This window comes from Macrobrachium nipponense, chromosome 7 (assembly GCF_015104395.2).
Source record: "Macrobrachium nipponense isolate FS-2020 chromosome 7, ASM1510439v2, whole genome shotgun sequence".
NCBI lineage: Eukaryota > Metazoa > Arthropoda > Malacostraca > Decapoda > Palaemonidae > Macrobrachium > Macrobrachium nipponense.
This window is the reverse complement of record NC_061109.1, coordinates 19,600,710-19,613,619: the sequence shown is the minus strand read 5'-3', so window position 1 is coordinate 19,613,619 and position 12,910 is coordinate 19,600,710. Positions and strand designations below refer to the sequence as shown.

At 44.8% G+C, this 12,910-nt stretch overlaps 1 protein-coding gene across 1 annotated transcript in view; it reads right to left on the bottom strand.

Annotated features, from left to right (window-relative positions):
• Positions 1 to 12,426, bottom strand: part of LOC135217203 (terminal nucleotidyltransferase 4A-like) — an 82,333-nt gene extending 69,907 nt beyond the window's left edge. Inside the window, 1 exon segment of the mRNA XM_064252936.1 lies at positions 12,232 to 12,426. The gene's annotated coding sequence lies outside the window, so the exon portion shown is untranslated.
• Positions 12,427 to 12,910: the final 484 nt, after the last annotated feature.

Here is a 12,910-nt window from a genome sequence, read left to right as displayed (position 1 = left end):
TATTTGGTAAGAAAGTAGGAATCACAGTTTTTTTACTGAAGTTATTAATAGTAATAATAATAATAAAAATAATAATAATAATAAAAAACGGAACCTAGGTTAAGGTAGGTTAACATAAGATCTCTTAGGGACCTGTGTTATTTTCCTAAGGTACATAAACTTTAAACATTTCAGCTATCCAGGCTAACTGGCATTTACCGGTTAAAAAGAACAGCAACAACACAAGTCTCATATGGAGAGTGAACTGCTGAGGCCAGCAGGGCCCCACACGAGGCAGGCAATGGCCCTTTGGGCAAATGCTCCGCAAAAGCATATGAGGTGTTTCCTGGGATGCCCAGGAGGATTACAAGCCTTCAGCAAATCCCTTCATGTCCTGGCGAGGGTAAGGGAATATCATAGCAACCAAGATCCCAGCTGAAGCAAATGCCCAATTCCAACTTTACCATTTAAACTGTAATGTTACCATCGGGCAAGAAGGAGCCAGAGGAATGATTAACATGCTAACAATCAGGAGGTGGTTTAAAGCTCAGTGTATAGATATTCTTCCAACTAGGAATAGGAATAAGACAGTGGCACCTTAAGTTCCCCCTAGCAGTTTATAGGATTAGGGCTAGGGCTTTGTTTTTGTTCCCTCAACAGTTGTGGCATAAGGTTTGTATTGTGCATTATCTCCTCTGGTTGTTATGAAAATAATAAGGCTTATAGTATGCATTACTTCACATTATTCTGGGAATATGGCTTGTGGTAGTGTTTCCCCCAACTGCAATATGAAAAAGGCATGTGTTATCCCCCCCAAAATGCCTTGGCATTTCCAATAACTGTCACGGGAATACAGACACCACTCTACTTACGAACATTCAACTTATAAACATTCAGATACAAACAAACAGGATCACAAAATTAAAATTGTGTTCAATCGCTCCCCTCTGCCACACGTAGGCTCAAATTTTGTTTTGCATGCTTTTTCTGTATATGTATACAGTAGTAAATGTACAGTGAATTGTGTTTTAGGATGAAAAAATAACTGTATTGACTATATAAATCATACTGTATTTAAATGGGCATGTAGAGTACAATTAACGAATTTACAAACAATTCAACATACAAATGGCCTGTGCCAGAAAACATAACGGATTCACAAAGTAGAGTGGTGTATGTGGTGTGTTATTCCCATAATTGTCATAAGGTTTAAGACTAATAGTGGACTTACAATTATGTGAAGCTTCCAGTAAGCACTGGAAGTAATTAAGCATAGAGGGTATGATAAGGCTTCTCATGTGTAATTCACCCTGGTGTAAAACAGTGGGGATTACAATTTTTGTTGGGGAAGTTTGTTACTTCCCTGTTTGCTTGTGGACCAAGGGTTTCATTATGCATTATGTATGTTTGGAGCTAACAGAAAATGAAGGATTATACTTGATAGTAACCTACTAAAGGGAAATACATTATTATTATTATTTCTGTCTTTATGAGCGCTTGCCTCTAGGTTGGCCTAAGCAAGTTACTGCCAATTTTTAGAAAGATAAGATGGTCTAATGCTAGCATAGGCTTTTGTCTGTAGAGGAAGTCCATAAAAAAAAAAAAAAAAAAAAAAAAAAAAAAAAAAAAAAAAAAAAAAAAAAATTAGTGTAACCTAAAGGAAGCTAAAACTCAAACAGAATTATCACAGCTTTCCAAGATAAGGCTGGGAAATTTAAACAACTTAACCTGCCTTTTTTTTTTGTTTTTTCTTTTTCAACTCAATTACATATCTTTTTCCAGAAGTTATCTGAGAAGTCACCATGTCTTCGAATGTGATGGTCAGATGGCTGTAGCCATCCCAATTACAGCAAGATCAAAACAAAAAGTTTATCTATAGACCCTGCGTTACAGTTATGCTTCCTGGGAGATAGATGGTTGACATGAAGGGGGTTGTGTATACTAAGTAACCTACTGGTCTCGGCTCATGATATAAAAATACACCTTTGTAAATTTACAGTAGCAACTGAGTATATATATATTATATATATATAGATATTATTATATATATATATATATATATATATATATTAGATATATATATAGGCTATAAAATCAAAAGACTTCTTTATAAAAAAACAAAAAAATTGAATTATTTCAACGAGCAATAATTACTAGAAAAAATGGTAAAATCTGCTTTCCCCCATTATGGGAAAACTGGAATAAAAATATATTTGTTGCATCAGAAATAGTGTAGTTCCAACGGATTTAACATTTATTTTGACCGCAAACCATCCGATTTAGAGATTTACTATGTAATTGGAGTTAAAACAACGATTTTTCCAGAAAAATCAGTTTGTAACCGTGTTTTTATTTCATATTATGTTGTAATGAACAGTTGTAAAAGCACAGATTTCTGTTCAGAAAACAACTGCATAATCCCAAACAATTATAGGGGACACCAGGTGGGAACTGGGGTTTTGGGTGGGGTCAAATGATATTTCCAATAAAAAAAAAAAAAAAAAACTTTTATGTTAGAAAACAAATCCTTAAAGCAATCAAGTATACCAGACCTTAATCTTTCGTCACAAACCCTAAACTAAACCAGCTAACCTAACAAAAAACCCCCCAAAACTAACCTAGAAGGCCCCCGGTGGCACAGACCCTAGACCTACCTAAACCTGCGGACACCCCCTTTACCCCAGCTAAATTTCAAATATATATTTTGCTTAGTCACTCTTACCTTAAATGGAACCTGACGATGAAGACATGGGAAGGTTGTGGTTTGAGACTTGTGAATGATCTATGCCTATGGGAACACGTGCCTCAGATTGTGGAGGATACAATTGGCTGGCTGTAATGAACCTATTCACAACCTCAGGAGTACCATAATAACTAACATGAAATCGAGCGATCATCTCAAAATAAGAATACCAACATAAATTGCACATCTGCACCGCAGGATCCATGACAGCTAAGTAACGACTCACGAGACTGCTGAATGTATAGATACCGGTAGGTTTCAAAATCGCAGGTGATTGGACATAATGAAAAATGCAACCAATCAAGAGTTCAGTATTTTCATTGTACCTATAGTTTTAAAGCGAAAACAAACGACAATCAGGCGTTTCTCCCACAATGAAATAGGAAAAAAGCAAAATACTATCAGTTACAATAGTATATTGCACTAAAAACAGATCCTTGGGATAAGAATGAGACAAAAAATTTCTTAAGAATGGGGCCAGAAATGAATGATAATTTGATTATGCGTGACCACTGTCATAGACAAAAAAAATTATAAGGGAAAAAAATGGCCAATGATAACTCTTGAAAAAAAAAAAACCCTCTAATTTCATTGGAAGAGCAACATTACTAGCAGGAAGCTAATAGTAACTCTTGAAAAGATCCCCATATTTTGATTGGAGTGGCATTAGCGGGATGAGGAAATGCGCATTTAAGCAAATATTGTCACATTACGTAATGGGGAGGAGCCAAGAATGATGAAAACAGATATACAAACTAACAAGAGCTACCTCACATACCCATAGAAAGATATACACTGAACTTAGAAAAAGTCAAGACCTACAATATCTCAAATATTTTTTTTCTCTGTAAGTATGCATTACCGACAATAATGTATTGAGAAGTGTTATGTTATCACGTGCTTTACTCGGGAAAAATTATTGATAGAATAAAGATTTCCCATAATGGTTGTAAACTATAATAATAACGAAAAAAACTGATGATTAAAAGATACAAAAGCAATTACTTGGGCTAATACCCCCCAGTATAATACTTCATATGCGACATTCGATAAGTGAATATCCCTTGTTATCAGGATTATCCACCCAACAACAGGTCAGACAGCAAATACCTAATACGCACTTATACGCCCACTATAGAATACACTATTAGTTAGCCTAAAAGGAATTGAATGAGGGTAGTTTGCAAAAATGATATTGTTAAGATACAATAAAGTTTGTTCATGCTTACTGGCAGATATATATATAGCTGTATTCTCTGAAGTCCGACAGAATTTCTAAAAACTTACGACACACGTAGTGGGAGTTAGGGTGGTTAGTACCCATTCCCGCCGCTGGTAGGCGGGTGGGTATCAGGAACATTCCCATTTTCTATCAGATTTCTATCTCCACTGTCTCCTGAGGGGAGGTGGGTGGGTACTAAAAAATATATAATATCTGCCAGGTAAGTATGAACAAACTTTATTGTATCTTAACAATATCATTTTGTTCATGAAACTTACCTGTCAGATATATATATAGCTGAATCCCACCTTGGCGGTGGGAGAGACAGAAAAAGGATTTAGGAAACATATAAATGTAGATGATTGACATCTTGGTTCCTTACCTGTTAGCATAGCTGACTTCGTGATTACTGTCACCCAAGCCTGCTTCTGCTTCACTAGAGTTACCAACAAGGGTGTAGTTGGTGCGCTCTAGATGATCTGTCAACAGGGGACGGACCACAATGGTGACTAGACCATGACCATACTTCTGAGGGCAAACGAGGCAAAAACACCACCTAAGTAGCCTAACAACAAACTCCCATATACCAAAGGCTAAAGGAAGGGACGACCGTACTCGGCAGCCGACCCTACAACCATAAACATACAAATATTAAAAAACTCACCTACCCTTTTCTATGGGAAAGGATGAGTGCTACCTCCTGCCCCCCAAAATAGTGTCTGCGGCAACATATGGCCCAAGAGAGTAACAGTTTTCCATAGGTCGTGTCTCACCTCCCGTAGGTAGTGCGAGGCGAACACTGAGTTACTCCTCCAAAAAGTAGCACTTAAAAATGTCTTTAAGAGCCATGTTTTCTGAAAGGCTATTGAGGTCGAAATAGCCCTTACTTCGTGCGCATTAACTTTTAGTAGCTTAAAGTCGCTGTCTTTGCAAGAAGAATGCGCCTCTTTAATGGTGTTTCTTAAAAAGAATGCCAGTGCATTCTTGGACATGGGCATGTTTGGTCTCTTTGACCGAACACCATAAGTTCTCCGCAGAACCTCGGCAATCCTTCGTTCTACGAATATACTCTCTAAGAGCCCTAACAGGACAAGGACTCTTTCTGGCTCTTGACCAATGATCTCGACATACCCTTGATCTCGAACGTTTCTAGGCCACGGATTGGAAGGGTTTTCGTTTTTGGCCAGAAACGACATAACCAAAGAGCAGACCGCATTATGCCCTTGAAGCCGACGTGTTTGCTGATAGCCTGTATTTCGCTAACTCTCTTCGCCGTCGCCAGAGCAGTTAGGAATACAGTTTCTTCGTCAAATCTCGTAGAGACGAAGAGGAAAGAGGTTCAAAGCGATTTGACATTAAATATTTGAGACCACATCCAGGTTCCACGAAGGTAACTTCGGTTAGCGGTACCTTGGTCGTCTCGAAAGATCTCAATAGATCATGGAGATCCTTGTTATTAGCGAGGTCAAGACCTCTATGGCGGAAAAACTACAGATAGGACGCTTCTGTAGCCTTTAATAGTTGACACTGGCCAACTCAGATCTTGTTTAAGATAAAGCAAGAAGTCGGCGATCTGGCTCACAGAGGTAGTGGTAGAGGAAACTCCTTTTCTCTTACACCAACTTCTAAAGGCTGCCCACTTCGATTGGTAAACCGCGATTGATGATGGTCTCCTCGCGGTGGCGATAGCTTTAGCCACTGATTTCGAAAAAACCTCTCGCTGGCCAACTTTTGGATAGTCTGAACGCAGTCAGACTCAGAGCGGAGAGGTTTTGTGGTACTCTCGAAGTGGGGTGTTTGAGTAGATCTCTCCTTAACGGAAGAGATCTCGGATAATCCACTAGGTATAACATCACCTCTGTGAACCAGATCGCTGCGGGCCAAAAGGGGGCGATTAAAGTCAACCTCGTCCCCTCCGATGCTGCGAATTTTCTCATCACCTCCCCAGGATCTTGAAGGGGGGAAAAGAAAAGAGAGATCCAGGCCCGTCCAATTCCCATAGAAGGGCGTCTACTGCTACTGCTCCCGATCGAGAACCGGGGAGGCAATACAGAGAAGTCTCGCCGTCCTTGACGTTGCAAAGATGTCCACTATGGGCATCCCCAAAGACCCCACAGCTCCTGGCATACGTCTTGATTGAGAGTCCACTCTGTCGGCAATAACTGTCCTTGTCGACTGAGGAGATCTGCCCGGACGTTCTCGACTCCGGCAATGAACCTTGTCAATATTGTGACTTCTCTCTCCTTTGCCCAAAGTAGAATCTCTTTCGCTAGAGCGAACAGGGAGCGAGAGTGTGTTCCTCCTTGTTTCTTCAAGTATGCCAGGGCTGTGGTGTTGTCCGAGTTGACTTGAACTACACGACGGGAGACTTTGTTCTGGAAGAACTGGAGCGCTAATTGAACCGCTGCCAGCTCTTTGAAGTTGATATGCCAGGTTACCTGTTCCCCTCTCCAGGTACCTAACACTTCCTCCCCCCCTAGAGTTGCTCCCCACCCCGTGGATGACGCGTCGGAGAACAACACTAGGGTCGGGGTTTCTGAAGCTTGAGGGATATGCCCTCTGACAGCTTCCACGGATCGAGCCACCATCTTAGATGGTTCTTCACCTCTTCCGAGATGCTTAACTTCATGTCGAAGTTGTCTTTTCTGTCCAGCTGTCCCGACAGAAAGAACTGAAGAGGTCGGAGGTGTAGCCTCCCCAGGGAAACAAACTTCTCCAGTGAGGAAATGGTCCCAGCAGACTCATCCATTCCCTCACCGAGCATGAATCCTTCCTAGAAAGGCCGACACTTTTTTCTATGCCTTGTTGCTGACGTTCCTGGGACGGAAAAAGCCCGAAAAGCCACTGAAATCCATCTGATCCCCAGATACACGATGGACTGTGTTGGGGTCAGATGTGACTTTTTTCGAAGTTCACCAGAAGTCCCAGGACGCAGCTAAAGACAGAGTCGTTTGCAAGTCCTTCAGGCACCGGGTCTGCGAGGGAGGCTCGTATGAGCCAGTCGTCCAGATAGAGCGAGATTCTGATGTTGGAAAGATTGGAACCACCTCGCCACGTTCTTCATTAGATGGTGAAGATAAACGGGGCCGTACTCAGTCCGAAACAAAGAGCCCTGAATTGAAAGACCTTCCCTTTCAGTACGAACCGAAGGTACTTCATCGATTGGGGATGTATCGGGACGACTGAAAGTAGGCGTCCTGGAGGTCGAGTGATACCATCCAATCTCCGGGTCTTAAGGCCCCCAGAACTGACTGATGGTCTCCATCTTGAACCTCCTGCTTTTCTATATAGAGGTTTAGACGATTGACATCCAAGACGAGCCGCCACCCTCCCGATTGTTTCGGTACAAGAAACAATCTGTTGTAAAATCCTGCGTTGCCAGGTCTAAAACCTGTTCCACTGCTCGTTTTCTCGAGCATCTGCTCGAGCAGGTCGAAAGATCTTTTCGCTTTGTTTGAGGATACAATGGGGACAAGTCCCTGGGAGTGGAAGTCAACGGGGGCGGCTTTATGAAAGGGATCTTGTAACCCTTCTCTATGACGTCGAGAGACCAGGTGTCTGCCTCTCTTACTCTCCAGGCTTCTGCAAACAACTGCAGCCTGGCTCCCTACCGGTGACTGAAGGCACGATCTCTCACTTCTTAGCCCCTAGACTTGGAAGGGGCTCTACCTCTAGGAAGGCTTCTTCCTCGAGGAGACGATCTAGCGGAAGTCCCTCCACGAAAGGGCTTCTGCTTTCTAAACGGTTGGGCTCCTGACGACGTTGAAGGGGCCAGCCGGATGTCTCGAAGACTGAGCCCAACAGTCTTGTGTGGTTTCTTTCTCTTGCAGACTAACTGCCAGATCCTTCACCATAGCTTGGGGGAAGAGATGACTCGAGAAGGGAGCATACAAAAGTTCTGTCCTCTGTGCGGGAGAGACAGACTTAGCCGCAAAGTTGCAATAAAGCGACCTTTTCTTAAGCACCCTGCTGAAAAATGAGAGGCTAACTCCTCTGAGCCATCCCTGACGGCCTTGTCCATGCATGACAATACACTGGACAGCTCCCCCAAGCTGATCGAGTCTGGCTTACGAGATTGGTTGTCTAAAGCTCCAAGACACCAGTCTAAGAAGTTGAAGACCTCTAAGGACCTAAACAGTCCCTTCAAAAGATGGTCCAGTTCGGAAGTCGTCCATGAACTTTAGCTGAGGCTAAAAGGGCCCTCCTTGAGGCATCAACCATGCTGGCGAAATCACCTTGAGCAGACGTAGGAACCTTCAATCCTAATTCCTCGCCTGTCTCATACCACATCCCTGCCTTACCGCTAAGTCTAGACGGAGGCAGGGCGAAAGTAGTCCTTCCCCTTTGCTTTCCTAGACTCCATCCAGGCGTTAACCTTCCGGAAAGCTCTTCTAGTAAATAACGACGTCTTCATCTTCACGAAAACCTGGAGTCTTGCTTGTCTTCGACGACGAAACTGAGGAGGAGGAGCAGCAGGCTGGAAAGTATCGCCAAAACGAATCACGAAGTAGTCGTGCCAAAACTTGATAATCTGACGAAGCAGACGTAGCAGGTTGTTCTTCATCAACATTCCTCAGAAGAACCGCTCTCCTTCTTCCCTACCCGAGTGCAAATCCGAAGGAAGAGGCAGAAGTCCTTTAGCTCCAAGTCTCCTATCCGAACGATGAAGAGAGAGGGTAAACGGATCCTTAACAGTCACAGGATCAGGAATCACCTTTAGAGGCGAACTGAAGAAGAAATAAGACGAGAAGCGTCAGCCAAAGCCTCGGGAACAAACATCCGAGTGACAGCGAACTTCCACATTCGCGTCCACAGAGCTCTTACTAGAACGTCTACGAGCATCCATCTGAGCGTCCAACCTAGCGTTCTCTCGAGCGTCCAAATCAGCGTCCGACCGAGCGTCCAGCGAAGCGTCCATCATAGAGACCTCTTCTAACGTCCCGCGAAGCGTCCTTACGAAACGTCCCGCGAAGAAGAAAAACTTGATCAACTGCCCGACTAGCGTATCGTTGAGCGCAACAACTGTCATGTCGAAGAGGGCCGAACGCATAGAAGTCCGTCCGACAGCTACAAAATCGTCGTCAGCAGAAGCGTCGAAGTCGGAACGCCGAGCGTCCTCTCTACGGGAAGAGAGAGGAGCATGCAGAGATCTCTCTCTAACCTGGCGTCTAACGTCACCTCTAGACGAACCCTGGGGAGCAAAACGAAGTCTAGAGGGCGAAAAAATCAGAAGACGGGGACGAAAGAGGAGCCGTTGGAGGAAGACTGCCTAGTTCTCTGATAGGAGACTATCGTCTTTCCTGCGATGAGGAACCGTCTCCTTCTGCTTCAGTAAAGCGTCCAGTTGCCGTTGCATAGCAATGATGACCTCCGTCTGAGATGTCTCCTTACGCGGAGACGAGCTGCGCTTGTGAGGAAGGAGAGGGGCGAGGGGACGCCTTCTTCCTTCTCCCAGGAACAGCCTTGGGCTCTAGAGCGACTGGGGCGCTCGCGGGCGTCGTCGTCGGATGACGTCCTAGACTTCTTCTGGAGCGAAAAGCTACGCTTTCGGAGAAGAATGCCACTCAGACAAAGCATGACGTGAAGCGTCAAGCTCTTGAAAGAGTCCTCTTGAAAGGTCGCGAATCCGAACGAGATTCCCACCCCTTGCGCGGGGGAGGACGCGTCAGAAGACGAGAAAACAATCCTTCAGGATACGTGCTCGAGCACGCTCCTTAGCAGCCTGGGAAAGCGTCCACAGGAACTGCTGAAGGGACGTCAGATCGGTGGGGGTTCCCCGTAACCCTCCTCTTCGGCCTTCGACATGCCCTCTCCCTGAGTCCTGGGAGTCCGGCAGAGGTCCCAGCCTAGAGGCGCTATAGGGCCAATCTGACGCCCCCTCCACTTCACTAGGGGCACTATCACTGCACTTATTTTGCCTGTTTTCAAGGGCAAGCACTTTAGATTCAAGCGTCTTCAATGAATCCAGGATAAGCGAAAGGGCATTACCCTCCGCAGACACCACTTGAGGGCCCGAAGGCAACACTACGGGGTTAGGAGACACAAAATTCTAAAGGAGGGTTAGAAGGGGATACATTAAGACCCTGTCTGCTACCCGACTTACTCCTGGAGGAAGACCTCCTAATCCTATCACGTTCTAACTTATTTACGTAGGATTCATACGTCTTCCATTGTAAATCATCCAAGCTTTCACACTCATTACTGCGCAAATCATATTTACACTCTTGCCCCCTACAACCCTTTACACAATGTGTGAGGATCAACCAAGGCTTTAGGAAGCCTAACCTTGCATTCCACTTTCGAACACACCCTGGCGCTAGCTGAACTACATCCAGACATATTTAAGGAAAAAATCTAAGCCAAATTCAAAACAGTCCAAGTCACGTATGCCAAGCTATCGATCCAATCAAAAAACCAAAAAGTCAAGAGGATACTCAAGCAATGAAAAAGTTTTTCCAAAATCCTGAGGCGGAGGTGTGTAAAACGATGTACGACACCGGCGACAGAAGAAATCTGATAGAAAATGGGAATGGTTCCTGATACCCGCCTCCCAGCGGCGGGAATGGGTACTAACCACCCTAACTCCCACTACGTGTGTCGTAAGTTTTAGAAATTCTGTCGGACTTCAGAGAATACAGCTATATATATATCTGACAGGTAAGTTTCATGAACAAACGATGGGATCAGGCTCTAACACTACCTCCGAACAGAAAGTTAGTCCATTGTTTCCAATGTTTAGTGTTAATTCATGGGTCCATGTGAGGGGTGAAGGTGGGCCCCAGCCAGGTCAAGACATGGTGCCATAAGTGAAGTTAGGAGGGTAAGGTCTGTTTGGGTTTGGACATAGTAGTAGCCTAGGAAAGGTTAGGTTTCCTTTTTAACAGCAGAACACCTGTTCCCGTTGTTCTACACTCACTCATTAGGTGGATTATTAATTTCAGGCCTAGGACCTATCATGTCATTCGTGCTGAAAATAATGCTGAAAAAAGTGTTAGGAGAGGGTAGGATGCTAGATATAAAATGGAGGTATAGTAAATGGAATAACACTGGTTGCAGTTAGGGGCTGAAGTGACACAGCCAGCAACCTCAAGTACTGCGTCCATTGCACTGCATGATGTCTACCGACACCACCACTCCACTGGATTCATCCTAGGGTAAAAACCGCATGGTACAGCGGTGGACCATGTAGATCAATGTGTACAACCCCAAAAAAAAGTACATTATAACGCGTCCTGACATCGGAGATGGGCATCAGACGCGACTTCTTCTTGGTGGAAAACGGAGCCAAAGACCTCTACTCCGGTGTCAGGACGCTTTATAATGTACTTTTCTTGGGGTTGTACACATTGATCGTACATGGTCCACCCCTGTACCATGAGGTTTTTTACCCTAAAAGGGACCCCAGTGGGAAACAGGATTTTCGGATGCTTGTTGCAATTCACACTGTCAATCATTCTGTTCTTGGATAAAATCAATGGGTTTAAATATGCTGACCAAGTCGACCAATGATAGTCTGCAGAAAGATGGGATCAGACCTTTCTGTTGTTTTTAGTGTACTTGGAGGGGTACGGGAGGGCAAAGTCCCTGGCCAGATCAGGGTACAGCACCTTAAGTGAGGACAGGAAGGAAAAGTAAGGTTAGGTCACGCATGGCATTCTAGGGAAGATAGTTGGTTTTCATCTCCAGAACCGTTTCCTGTCGTTCTACACTTGACCCTCATCCTGTAACCCCAAAAATAGACATTAGTCAAGAGCCAGCATCCGTCGAAGCAATACACAGAAACCTGTACTTTCCGTTCATATGAAGTGTTTTCTCCCTAGTCACAAATTAAGACCATAATTTCCAATTTTCGGGAAGGTGTTCGCACTACGGTAGCCATTCGATATTTTACCCAAGGTCACTAGCTTCAAAATAACATGGGATACATGAGGCTAGGCTAGTTTAAATTTGACAGCCTGAGTAGTGGTTACACGTGGTTTTCATCAACCTGTCAACTGCTGTCGCACCAGAACCTGCTGGTCTTCCTCTGAAAGCCACTGGCTCAGGGTAAATTAAGGTATTCCTCGCGTTCCCGATAATACCTACTAATGTCTTAACAGAGCCCATGTCAATTCCCTCACCTCGCCTCCCATAATGGCCACCTGGGTCAATCCATAATCAGTTTTAACCATGAAATCTCTCAGCGTCAGCCTGGCCTACCCAGGGCAACCCTAGCTTACCCTACAGAACGTGGCGACGAGTGACGGGCTAGGCTACGCACGCACGCCCACCCGAAAGTGGTACTCACCCATGGACGCCCAGATCGTAGGTCCTGGAGGTGTGCGCCCGCCAGGGGCATCCCCCGAACTGGCCGATGAGATGCCTATAGTTTTGGTTGAGGCCATAGGTCGATGCCCGATTGGCATCATGGCGTTTCCTCTTCGTCCTGTTGTAGTAAGTGTTGTTGTTGTTGGCGTTCTCCTCGTCCTCCTCGTCGTCGGCGGCCCACGGATGGGGATGTACTCGGCGTGTTGTTCATGGGGAACGACTCGGAGTCGTCGTCGATCTCGTTGATATTCATGTTGTGGAGACCCTGCTGGGTGGACCAGATCCTGTCCCAAAGTATCCTCGCCGGACCTAACTGTTCTGGCTGGAACCACCCAATGCTCGGATCCATATCACACCCCCTCCCCCACCACCACCACCCACCTGACGACGCGTCTATTTGGGGAGTAGAAGCTTTAAAAAATACGCCAAGACACGAGGGGCATTCCACTGCATAAACACAACAACCCTTTCGACACCATCGTTCTGATGATCTTCCTCGACCACTACCACTCTACTCGCCGAGTCAATTGAGAGTCCGAAGACCCATTTTCAGACGTCTTCTTATATTCCTTTCGAGACTCAGGTCGCTTCATGACATATATATGAAAAAGATCTCAAAATAGCTCGGAACGGGAATGATCGTATAATTCTTGAATGCG